Source organism: Macrosteles quadrilineatus, unplaced genomic scaffold (genome assembly GCF_028750875.1).
Source record: "Macrosteles quadrilineatus isolate MER2022 unplaced genomic scaffold, UCM_ALF_1.0 Scaffold_1__1_contigs__length_201487025, whole genome shotgun sequence".
Taxonomy (NCBI): Eukaryota; Metazoa; Arthropoda; class Insecta; order Hemiptera; family Cicadellidae; genus Macrosteles; species Macrosteles quadrilineatus.
In genome coordinates, this window is record NW_026542594.1 from 86,006,379 (window position 1) to 86,019,178 (window position 12,800).

The 12,800-nt window shown below is 36.0% G+C and overlaps 1 protein-coding gene across 11 annotated transcripts in view; it reads left to right on the forward strand.

The window, feature by feature from the left end:
- LOC128985615 (protein FRA10AC1 homolog) overlaps positions 1 to 12,800 on the forward strand; it is a 44,359-nt gene that overhangs the window by 15,466 nt on the left and 16,093 nt on the right. The window lies entirely within an intron of this gene.

The window sequence follows — 12,800 nt, forward strand, 5'->3', positions numbered from 1 at the left end:
TGTGTAAATAATTTGCTACACCTGTGCAGTTACAATTTTGATACGTAGGCCTAATAGCCTAGACTGCTAGGCCTGTACAGAAGTTCAGTTGCAAATTATTTAAGTAAATCTTTTACTAAGCTTGTATAGAAGTCTACTTTTTGCTTAAATGTGTAAATAATTTTCTGTAAAGAAATATAGTTACGATTACAAAAAGTAGGCCATTAGTTAATTAGCCTAAACTGCTTGGCCTGTACGGCTGTAGGATACAGTTATATTTAATCGTGATATGATAATTGATATTCCTCCTCTTTCCCGTAATAAGATGAATTATTGCAGCCAACAGAACAAGCATGTTGGAATTTTTATGTCAGGCTGGAAATTTACTAGAATCCGACAGGTTTTTTATAAACAGTGCATGCTCAATAACTCCATCTATACTATTATAAAAAAGAGGTGGTGTCTGTGTGTATGGGAAAAGTAAACGCGAAAACTACTGGTCGGATCGGGCTGAAATTCGGCATGATGATAGCTCATATTCCCGATTAACATATAGGCATATTCTTATTTCAAAAATCCTTTCGGGCTCCGCCCCAGTGGCTCAAACTCGAAAAATACTGGTCGGATTGGGCTGAAATTTGGCATGATGATAGCTCACATTCCCGATTAACATATAGGCATATTCTTATTTCAAAAATCCTTTCGGGCTCCGCCCCAGTGGCTCTGGAGTTTCCCATGTTAACCTTATGAGAAATGAAATTATTGAATCTTAACAGCTGTTTCAATTAAACAAGTTGGTTCTGTTCTGTGATGTTCAATAGCATTAAAGTTACAAGGATTACCAACAGGGTGCAGCACTAGCACTATTATTTCTTTTACATTTATGACAACAGCTAATTTGCAACCAAAAGGTGAGTGAGCGTAGCGAACAAACTTCAACCTGGAGGCGAGTGAGCGTAGCGAACGAGCTAACCTGAAGGCAAGTGAGCGTAGCGAACGAGCTAACCTGAAGGAAAGTGAGCGCAGCGAACGAGCTCCAACCTAAAGGTGAGTGAGCGTAGCGAACGAACTTCAAAAAGAACCGAAATTTCTTAAACCATGTCCTCACTCATAACTGCTATAAGCATTTGATACTTATATGCCAACCCCGTACGAAGGACGGGTACTCTGCTAGTAGTCTAATAAAGACAAGTCTTTTATAATTTTATTTTAATAATTTTGTTGTTTATTCTGGATGTATTTTATTTACTCATGCTGTAACTTTTCATGCACAATAAATGTATTATTGTTTAAATCATTCATTCTCTATCAAATCAAATCAAATCAAATCAAAAATTCTTTATTTATTTCATGCACATAGGTACATATAAATAGTGTCAAAAGATTATATTAAAAATATAATAAAAGGTCTTTGAACCTTATCTATTTTAACACAGTTTGTCCTGAAATATACTTTTTAGTTCTTTTGTGAACAAAGGTGGAAAAACTCATCTAATGAATATATTGGTTTGTTTACTATGAACTCTTTGAGTTTCTTCTTAAATTTGTCAATATTCTTTTCAGACTTTATATTTTTTGGTAAATGCATAAAGAATTTCTTTCCCGAATATGTTGGTTTTTCTCGTAAAATTTTAATCTGTGATGATTTGGGATAATTTCATTTTTATGCCTTGTATTGTACTTGTGGCATATGGAAGATTTAGAACTTACTGCCTCATTTTTAGAAATTAGTATGCAGTCATAGATGTATTGTCCATAAACTGTGGGAATTTTAAGATTTACAAAGTGTTCCTCTTTCGCTGATTGATCATAATTTAGTTTAAAAATTATTTTTATGGCTCTTTTTTGTTCTTTCAAGATACTGTCCAAATTTATTTTCCCTGTTGCTCCAAAACGACACAATCCGAAACTTATGTGTGAGTGAATGTATGAAAAATAGATGTGACGTAATGTCTCCGATCCATAGTATAACGACATTTTCCTAAGAGCATATATACCAGAGTTAACTTTTGATAACACCTTACCTACATGATCATTCCAATTTAAATTTGCATCCACTGTTAAACCAAGGAAGCATGTACTTGTCTTCTCCTCAATCATCTGTAAATCTGACATAATAATTAAATTCTCATTTTTTTATTTTGTGCAGTTTTAAATTGCATGAAGTTAGTTTTAAAACTGGGTTTTCCTAGGCGCGGAAGCGGAGAGCGGAATTGAAATTATCATGGCATTCCGCTCCGCTTCTAGGAAAACAGTAACATTAAATTGCCTAAGACAAGTGGAGTCCGCTCTCCGCGTTCCTCTCTCCGCTCGCCGATTCCGCGCCTAGGAAAACCCGGCTTTAGTGTATTTAGTAACAAATTACGATTTTTTAAGTAATCGTTTAAATTTTCTAGCTCTTCAAAAGATTGTATTTCCATTTGTTCTATTGAGTTTGATGTTATTTTTAAATTGGAATAATCAGCGTACAGATAAAGCTGACTGTTGTTCTTATAAGACAGAACCTTATTTATATCCTTGAGATATATTATAAAAAGCAAAGGTCCTAATATTGATCCCTGTGGGACACCATATTTTACTAGTTCCAGGTCTGAAACTAGGCCTGTATTTGTTGATTTGTTATTCGGTGACAAATGTTTTACTTCTACATACTGATACCTATTTACCAGAAATGTATTGAACCAATTTAGAGATGTTTTTGAAATGCCAATATTCTTTAATTTTTCTATTAAAATTAGATGATTAACACTGTCAAATGCTCTTGAAAGGTCCATAAATATACCTGTTGTATGTTTGCCCTCGTCAACTGACTCTATTACTGATTCTATGAAGGATACTGCCGCACTAATAACAGATCTTCCTGACCTGAAACCGTGCTGTAAGTCATCAAATAAGTTGTGTTGCTCTAGATATGATGTTAATTGTACAGAAACTATTTTCTCAAATATTTTAGAAACAGAAGGAAGCAGAGCTACGGGTCTATAATTAGAAACATTTTTAGGATCATCTTTTTTATGGATTGGAATTATTTTGGCTATTTTAAGTTGTTCCGGAAACAAACCAGAAATGAAAGAAGAATTAATCAGGTGACATAAAACTTTGGTTAAGTATTGGCTTGCTCCCTTTAATACTGTAGTAGGCACTTCATCATAGCCACTTGAAAGCTTATTTTTCAAACTGCTAATGACTTTTTCCACCTCATGTTCATTTACAGGATTGAGTCTAAAACATGTACTTAAGAATGAGTTATTTTCTAACTCTTTGTTTAAATGTATATGATTACTAGTACCGTACAGTAGTTATATTCTTAAAAACATTTGTAAAATACCTATTAAACATATTTGAAACATCCTTAGGATTAGTTATATCATTTAAGCCATCATTTAACACAAACTTTCTTATTGATCTATTATTCTTTCCAACTTCTGAATTTATTATGTTCCAAACAGTTTTTTGAACATTTGATGATTTATATATTTGATCTTCATAAAAAGTTGTTTTAGCCTTTTTTATATGATTCCTAAATGCTACTTTTTGTTGTTTTAGTATTGGTTTTAATTTTGTGTTTTTACTTTGCCTGAATTCATTAGTTAGTTGTATTATTTCTTGTCTTTTAGTTTTTATTTCATTTGACATTCAATTTGAATTTTTATCCTTTTTAGTTATCAATTTCTTTGGAAATGCTAGTTCAAAGTAATATCTGAAAATTTCATTGAAAATACTATACTTTTCTTCGACTGGGGCAAAATATACTTCTTACCATGTTTCATTTTTTAATAGGTCTGAGAAATGGGCAATGTTTTCTGGAGAAAACTTACGTACCGCTTTAACATCTTATTTGTGGTATTGTCATTTGAATTTAGATTATTGAAAGATAATACTTGTCCATCATGATCTGACAAGCAAGATACTATTCCTTCTATTGAAATGTTATAATTTTCTTGATTTTTTATAAAAAAATTGTCTATAGCTGTTTTGGAATTTTCAGTTATTCTTGTTGGAAAAGTGATCAAATATTTAATATTATGGCTTTTTAGAACGTATTTTAGGCATTTGTGCTTATCATAATTTTTAAAAACATCTATATTAATGTCTCCTCCAATTATGATATGCGTGTATTTCTTGTTAAAAAAGTCAATAAAAATACTTAATCTATCCAAAAAAGTTTGATAATCTGAACTAAGGGATCTATAGACACCAACTATTAAAAACCTAAAATTACATTTAACAAAACTATAAGCACAAAGCTCAAACTGTTTTTCTTCTATAAATCTATTTGACAAAAATTCGGGAATATCCACCTGTTTCCCTTCAATACCCATTTTGGACTCAATCATGACACCGCCTTTAGAGGAATTTTTTCTTGAAAACGATACATTAATTTGATAATTTTTTATGTTAACCCTAGTGATTTCATCTGGTTTCAAATCATGTTCAGTTAGTGAATGATTTGTAGAGAATGAAATTAAATGGAGATTATAAGAGGGAGAAAAAAATGAACACACTTTTGGGATAGGAGAACAAGCACTGTTTTATTTACATTCATATACAACATATGTCACCAAATAAAATAATAGGGAAAATAATTTAATTTCATGAACATATGTTTGAAAGCAAAATATTTAAGAAATTAATTGAGCCAAAGATTATGAAAGATAACATGAAAACATAAAGGAAGTTTACTGAACATACCGGGGGCCTTGAATCCCCAGTGGATTCAATAGAAACAGTTCACGAATCCACAGTTGGCAGGGGAAACACTTTGTGGGCAGATCTTCTGAGGTTGCCACTTGATGTTTTTAAGTCTATCACTCGCACAACCCCATCAGCCCCTGGATGAACTGCTGTAATTCGAGCGAGAGGCCACGAGAGAGGTGGTGAGTCCATATGTACCAGAACAAGGTCACCCACTTCAAGATTTTTTGATTTCCGAGTCCACTTGGTACGTTGTTGCAAGTTGTTTAAGTATTCTAGGTGCCATCTATGCCATATGCGTTGATGAAATGCTTGAACTAGCTGCCATTGCTTGAGACGGTTTTCAGGAACTGTCAGGAGATTAGGTTCAGGTACTGCTGTGAGGGGTGCACCAATCAGGAAGTGTCCGGGAGTCAGTGCTGCAAGATCCGAAGGATCATTATTTGAAAGAGGTGTCAGTGGTCGGGAATTGAGCATTGCTTCGATTTGGGTCAACAATGTGATGAATTCAATGAGTGTTAAGACTGAGTTTCCCATTACTCGACGGAGATGATGTTTCACATTCTTTACAGACGATTCCCACAATCCTCCTTGATGCGGAGCGGCTGGTGGATTAAAATGAAAATTGATGCCTTTAAGTGAAGAGAATCGTTGAATCTTCCGTTTGGAGTCTTGACAATAAAGAGATTTTTCAACAATCTTGCGTAGGGTAGAGTCAGCACCAATGAAGTTGGACCCACAATCCGAGTAAATGTCGGAAGAATGTCCTCTGCGAGATACAAATCGAGTCATTGCAGCAATGAAAGATTCAGTCGTTAGGTCTGTTACTACTTCCAAATGTACAGCTTTCGTGACGAGGCAGATGAAAGTACAAAAGTATGACTTTATGTGTCTCACTGCCTTGAGGTTGAAGATTTTAACAGTAAAAGGCCCTGCATAATCTATGCCGGTGTGGAGGAAAGGTCGAGCAGGAGTTACCCGAGACTGAGGGAGATCAGCCATGAGAGGACACACATTTCTAGGTTTGACTTTGAAACATCTGACACATTTATGGATACGAGAGCGTATGGCACAACGGGCAGACAGTATCCAAACATGTTTGTAAAGTAATGCTTGAGTATGCTGAGGGCCTGAATGAAGATTGTAGATATGGTAGTGGTCAATGAGGAGATTTACCACATGATGCTTTTTTGGCAGAATAATGGGATGTCGAGCATCTTCAGGAAGTGATGTCTGAGAAAGACGTCCTCCAACACGCAATAATCCAAATGAGTCAATGAAAGGTGAAAGACGTTGTAAGCGAGTGGAGCAAAATGATTTCCGTTTGAGGCAGTTGATTTCTTCTGTGAATACTTCTTTTTGTACAAGTTTAAAAATGTGATATTTTGTGTCTTTCTGTTCCTGTGTTGAGATGAAACCTTGGCGTTTTTCAGAACCTTTACAGTTGTGTATGAAACGAAGGGCGTAAGCAAAAATCCTAAGAAGTCGTTCCCATGAAGAATATTTAATGAGAAGATTGGTCAGCGTAGATTCAGTGGTAGTTGACACAAGTACGGTTAGAGGAGTGTGTTTTACTTCATCTAATGTTGAGATATCTGTAGGTGAAAAAGTTACATCAGGCCAGTTTGAAGGGGGAAGAGAAAGCCAAGAAGGCCCTGACCACCTAAGGGGGTGAGACACAAGCTCAGTGGCTAGAATACCTCTTGAAGCACAATCAGCAGGGTTTTCCTTGCTAGGGATGTAACGCCAACAGTGATAGGGGACAAGTTCTTGTGTTTGGGCGACTCTGTTAGCCACGAATGTTTTCAGCCTGTAAGATGGAGTTTGAAGCCATGTCAAGGTTACTGAAGAATCACACCACAAATAACATTGGTTGAGTGAAATTAAGGGTTTGAATGAAGAACAACAGAAGTTTACGAGTTGAGCTAATAAGTGGGCAGCGCAGAGTTCTAATCGTGGAAGAGTCACCTTCTTGAGAGGGGCGACTCTAGTTTTAGATAAAACCATACGTGTAGTCACTTCTCCGTTGGGTTGGGAACATCGTACATAGACAACAGCTGAAAACCCACGTTCAGAGGCGTCTGAGAAGCCGTGAAGTTCAACACTAGAATTTGGAGAGATTTTCAATGCTCTAGGGATCTGAATGTCTGCAAGTGCTGGTATCGCTGAGATAAAGTTACTCCAAATTGCACTAAGTTCTGGAGTGAGAGGTTCATCCCATTGTAGACCGGTCGTCCAGAGAAGTTGAATAAAACATTTAGCTGTCATAGTACATGGGCTAAGAAATCCACAAGGATCGTATATTTTAGCGACTAGACTGAGAACGTGACGTTTAGTTAGTGTTTTTGGCGGTAGGTTGAGATGAAATGAAAAATTGTCCGAGTCTGGAGACCAGTGTAGGCCAAGAATTGAGAAATGGGGATCAGGTGTATTTTCAAGAAAGACTGGAGAGTCTTTATGAGTGTCTGGAAGAGACTGAAGAAGCTCAGGAGAATTTGAAGTCCATTTTCGAAGTTCAAAGTGGCCACGGTTGAGTAGTTGAATGAGTTGATTTTGAAGGTTCTTTGCTTCATCTACCGTGTCTGCTCCAGTTACAATGTCGTCTACGTAAGTCTGAGTGCGCAAGACATTTGCTGCTTCAGGGAAGTCTTTACCTTCGTCTTCAGCTAACTGGTGGAGGGTACGAATCGCTAAGTAGGGTGAGCTATTTACTCCAAAAGTCACTCGAGTGAGTTTGTATGTGGATATATCTTCAGAGGGATTGCCACGCCACAAGACAAGTTGGAACAGTTGATCGGAAGGTTTGATTAAGATTTGAAGATACATTTGGCGAATATCGCAAGTGAAAACGATATTGTGTGTTCTGAAATGTAGCAATATATCACAAATGTTGGTCTGTAATTTAGGGCCGGTCATGAGAGAATCATTGAGGGAAATTCCAGAGCTGGTTTTGCAGCTTGCATCATAAACGATTCGGAGTTTAGTTGAGGTACTGGATGGTTTCACAACTGCATGGTGTGGCAAGAAATAGTGAGGAGAGTTGATATCTAGATGAGGTAGTTTTACCATATGACCTTGAGAGATGTGTTCATTTATATTGTCAGAGTAAGCTTTATACAAATCAGGAGAGTGCAAAACGTCGTTCAAGTGAGTGAAAACGTCGTTCTGCGATGAGTTTGGAAGATCCTAAAGGTGGATGATTTTCTTTAAATGGTAGCTGAACTAAGTAACGGCCATTTTCGTCCCTAGAGTGGGTAGCTTTAAACAGATCTTCACACTGTTGCTCTTCAACCGATATCTTTGAGGGTACAGATACTCTAATTTCTCTAATTTCTCTGTACTCTAATTTCCAAAATTTCTGTAGAGAGTTATGCAATTCGTTGTCAACCGTTGAGAGCAGAGAGATGGATGGAGTGTTGGCAGGCTGGGAATCGGTTGAACAAGGTGCATTCCCCATAACAACAAAGCCAAAGTGAGTTCCCATCATGTTAGGCATGTTAGGGCCGAGAGAATAGTTTTCATTCGTTAAAAGAAGAGGGAAGAGAGAAGCTCCGATCAGCATGTCAATGGGCCCTGATAAGTGGAAGCAGGGATCAGCAAGGGGGTAAGGTTTTACTTTCAATAGAACTCTTTGTGATATTTGAGATCTAGGGAGATTGACAGATATTTTATCAAGTATGTGCACTTCATGGTTGGATGCAACTAATTTTCCTGCCAGTATGTTAACAGTGAGGTTCACAATACCCTTTGTGAGAGTTGAAGATTGAGAAAGACCAACTACTTGTAAGTTGGATTTGAAACGAGGTGCATTCAGTAGTTGAGCAGCTTTTTCACTAATAAAATCACACATGCTGCCACTATCAATCAATGCTCTGAACACATGAGAAACGTTATTTTGAGCAGTAACTTTAACCAGTGTTGTGCCTAAAATTACAGTTTTAGGGATTTGATTAGCAGGACTGGCTTCCTGTGAGCAAAGAGATACGGTAGGTTTTTCATTCAAAACATGAGTGGTTGATGGTTGTGATGATGTAGAACCTTGAGATGTCTTGTCATGTTCAAAATGAAGTAAGGTGTGATGACGTTTGTGGCATTTGAAGCAAGATGCTTTAGACTTACATGCCTTAACATCATGTTTTCCGAGGCAAGAGACACATCTGTTGTTGTCCTTTACGGTTTTAAAACGTTCATTTGAAGAAAGAGAGAGAAAGCTAGGACAAGCATAAACCTTGTGGCCAGTTGATGAGCAGACAAAGCAGGGAAATGAGAAAGGATTTTTTGAGTTGTCTTGATTTGATGGAGTTGGAGTAGAGACCATTGTAACTTTCTGAGCTTGAATGAAAGAGGGCTTGGATGTGAAAGATTTGGGTTTAAAATTTGAATTGTGGTTGTTCGTACTTTGAGCAAACTTGGTATGTAACACAGCGTCTTCCATTTGGTTACACTCTTGATTAAGAAACTTGACTATTTCAACTACTTCTGGTAGAGAATTTGTTTCGCATTTTATATTAATTCTAAAAGCCTCTAGTTGTTTTAGAAGGTCATTGTCTAGTTTTCGTAAGAGTATGGTGGACAACAGAGGGTTAGAGTTAGAAGTAATGCGACAGTCAAGAGCTTTAAGTGCTTCTGTGTGTTCATAAAACAAGTTGAGGAACGTTCTGAGACATTTGTTTGAGGTAGAGGAAATGTCCGGTAGGTCGATCAGTTTGTTTAGGTGAAGTGTAGTTAACCTTCGGGTGTTGTGGTATCTGTCTCTGAGGAGCTGATAGGCAATTGAGTAATTGGCTGAAGTGATACTGAAAGCTTTTACGAGATTTAGTAGTTCATTTTTGAGCACGCTGAGAAGATATTGAAATTTAGTGACGTTTGAAATGCTTTCATTCAGATGGATGCTTGTGTCAAATAAGTTGATGAAACTTACCCACTGTAGAGGAGAACCATCAAACGTGATGAGGTCTAGTTTTGGGAGTCTTACGTGAGCAGATGATGAAGCTGAGATGTCACTAATTCTTGTTGAATCTTTATTTTCTTCTGGAACATCTTGTGGCTGCTGTTGGAGAAGGGCTTCAATGCGAGACTTTGCTTCGACGAATAGCAGTCGCAGTTTGTCTTCAGTGTCACTTACTGCATCCAAATCTAATTCTTCTGAAATATGTTCCAAGGCTCTTTCCAGGTAATTTTCATAGGCTTCATGTTTCTTTTCTAACTGTTTCGAGAAGTTGTTTAAAGTTCTGATTTGTATCACTGACAAGATTGAGGGGGAAAGTGTTTCAAGCTCTTCTACAGATTTGAGAATCTTTTCAAAAGAATTTTGGATGAGAAGGGTTGATTTGTTAAAGTTTGAGAGTGAAATTGATCTGGTAGCCATATTGGACAAAACAGATGGAGTGAAACTTTACTAAGAATTAGATAGAGTTCGTGACACTATGAGAGTGGGGAGAAACATAAAGAGATTGAATGATAAAATAAAGATATTTGGATAGCTTGAAAGTGTTCTGAAAATTGAATCCAAAGACTGAAATTCAAAATCCAGGCTCGATTAGGACCAATGAATGATTTGTAGAGAATGAAATTAAATGGAGATTATAAGAGGGAGAAAAAAATGAACACACTTTTGGGATAGGAGAACAAGCACTGTTTTATTTACATTCATATACAACATATGTCACCAAATAAAATAATAGGGAAAATAATTTAATTTCATGAAAAACTATAAAAAAGTGTAGGAATGGTTTTTAATTTTGCGGTTATGGCGCGAAAAAGATGGAAGAAGTGGGAAATAGTTAAAGTTATTAAAGCAAATATCTCAAAAATTACAGGGGTCGATAAAAGCCAAATTAAAATAGAATGACTTTTAGATTTTTCTCTAGCTATGTTGCAAAATTTGTAACAACAACTTAAAGAATTAAATTTTGGATGGCGAGTAGTGAATTGTAACGGTAGACTCGGTCATTGCTGAAGTAACCTTTCATGAAAGAAGACCGGAGCTGGTCTATTGGTCTCTATGAATAATTGAGAATCAAAAAGATAGCATCGTACTTCGTACATACAAATACAAGATGCAGGAACATCAAGAAATTTTAATATGAACGAGTCAGCCTATAAAAATGTGTTAACGTATAATTAGTGATGTGAAATTATCCTATTAGGCTGAACTCGTAGGACTAACTTAGGCCAATGTATGCCATGAATACGCCATGAGAACTTCAACACTAAAAAGCGGATAAGTACCCAAACCTAGTGATTTAACATCTTCAATATAACTTAACGAATTCTAGAGTCATCATAATAAACTTTTTTTATCATTAAATACTTTTACAAAGGGCTTAGTTCAGTCATAGATGGTACTGAAAATCAATAATTAAAGAACAGTAACTTACTAGCCTAGGCCAAGGACAAATTAAGTAAAATATAACTATCTTGATGATGCTAGGGTGTAGGCCTAAGGGTATTTTATAGTGGACATTATCTTTCATGTATGTATATAAGTAGTTTTTATATAAAATAAAATATTTTTTGTAAACAGGTGTTTTCATTGACTCTGCCTAGGTTCACTAGCTTCACACAAACCCATAAGTCTTTACATCTTTGAAATTAAAGATGGGACTTCCCTGATAAAAAGAAACTCATGCAACTGCCCTAGCTCTATTATTTATGATAATTTAAAAAAGGTATAATGTAAAATTTAAAGTAGGCCTAAGTTAAGAAGGCATAACCATTAAAAAATAAAGGTGAAGGTTACACTGTACAGTTTTCTGATAAGTCAAATTTCTTGAACAAAAGTCTTTTTTACTTGGTCTTCCAAACTTGTCTCTAAATACTGTGGCAACTCCTTGACTCATGTGTTCTTTTGGTCATCAAAATCCGCTGAAATACAGTGAGCATATGCAACTTCTGGGTCACTGCTATTCTTCTCAATGTATGTATCCATGTCTTCTCCATTACTTTTAAGGTTTTAAGAATATTTTTGTTTCAATTTCTGCCAATTCTTTTGTACGGTTTAGATTTAATGCTAAATCTGCTATTCTTACAGCTATTCAATACAGTACTGTCTTTCAAATCCAATCTATTTAATGAGTAGGCCTATTCCGCCTATTCTGGCAATAGCCGGGGGGGCGGAGCTAGCGCAAACTTCACCAATAGCATCGCGGCAATTCCGCCATCTTTCTCAGGTAACATCAGCTCATAAAATTTCATATGAAATTATTCACGCTTCCTTTGGTGACCATTGAACATATAGTACGAGTTCGCGAACCAGCGTAATCGGACCATGGGATCGGGGGTTTATGGGGGGTTTTATGGGGTAAAAATGGGTTTTTCGCATTTTTGACCCTAAAAACAAAAAAATTTCCAATTTCTTTTCAAACCATTTTGTAGAGCTCAAAAAAAGAAATAATTTAGTATATTGAAGCCTTGTTGTATGCCTAACGGTCACGGAGAAAATTCAAAAATAGTATAATTTAAAATTCCCATGTTATTCTTATGGAGAAAGTGAAAACTGTTGTAGTTTACTTTTTTATGGATATATGTTGATAAAATTTGGCAAATTTATTTATCTCATCCTATACTATTGACATATGGTCAAAAAACACGTTTTACCTTCCCCGTTGCAGCAAACCTAAGCACTCGTTAAATCTAATGTTTTTTAAATTGGGAATAAATATGTCTTATTCATGGAAATATTTGAGTAATAATGTAATCAGACAAATTGAAATTCGCTTAGTCTGCAGGTTTGCTGCGGCGGGGGTATTTTGACTTAAATGTATTTTTTTGCTATTGCTTCAGTACACTGACTATATGTTGCTTTCTTGAATTCAATAGGACTTAATAAAGACTTGAGTTCTGCATAAATACTAGGCTGAAAATTAACACACAGATCAACTTTTTTTTAATGTCATTATCAATTCTTTCTATTTTGAAATACAATCTTTCGATGTACAATGAAAAATCTTTCACTTCCAGGACAAAAACTGGTGCTTTAGACATTTTAAATTGATTATCGACTAAATTATAAAACACAGACAGGCGCTGACAAAATGGACGACAATGGCTCACCGACCGGCGATCGGCAGCTTTCACTTTTTTTTAAACTTGCAGTTATTGACACAATCACTTAACTAATCTGT